This window comes from Merops nubicus, unplaced genomic scaffold (genome assembly GCF_000691845.1).
Source record: "Merops nubicus isolate BGI_N331 unplaced genomic scaffold, ASM69184v1 scaffold28557, whole genome shotgun sequence".
Classification (NCBI taxonomy): Eukaryota; Metazoa; Chordata; class Aves; order Coraciiformes; family Meropidae; genus Merops; species Merops nubicus.
In genome coordinates, this window is record NW_008621490.1 from 46,972 (window position 1) to 47,369 (window position 398).

Consider the following 398-nt stretch of genomic DNA (forward strand, 5'->3'; position numbering starts at 1 on the left):
CCCTCCCTCCCTCCCTCCCCCTCTTTTTTTAAACTTCATTTCCTCGCAATAGCTCCCCAACAGTTTAACAGGGATGACATCTGTTTGACTGCTCCCATGATCTCGCCCATATTATTCTATTATTCCATCATAATTCTTGTTATGAAAGTGCAAGGAGTAAAAAAGCCTTTGCAAAGACCACCTACTACAAAGCCATGATGAAAAATGCCTTTCGTAAACATCATCTTTGTCTTTACATGAGCTTCTCAAATAAACTGTCGTCTCACAAAGGTTTGGGGGAAAAAAAATCCCCAGACAGTTCTGAGCATTACAAGCTTGCTGAAGATGGGACATCTCCACTCGCCATCCTACAAGCCACTCTAAAAGCAAATCTGAAGAAAAGAAATATGGCCCAGCAT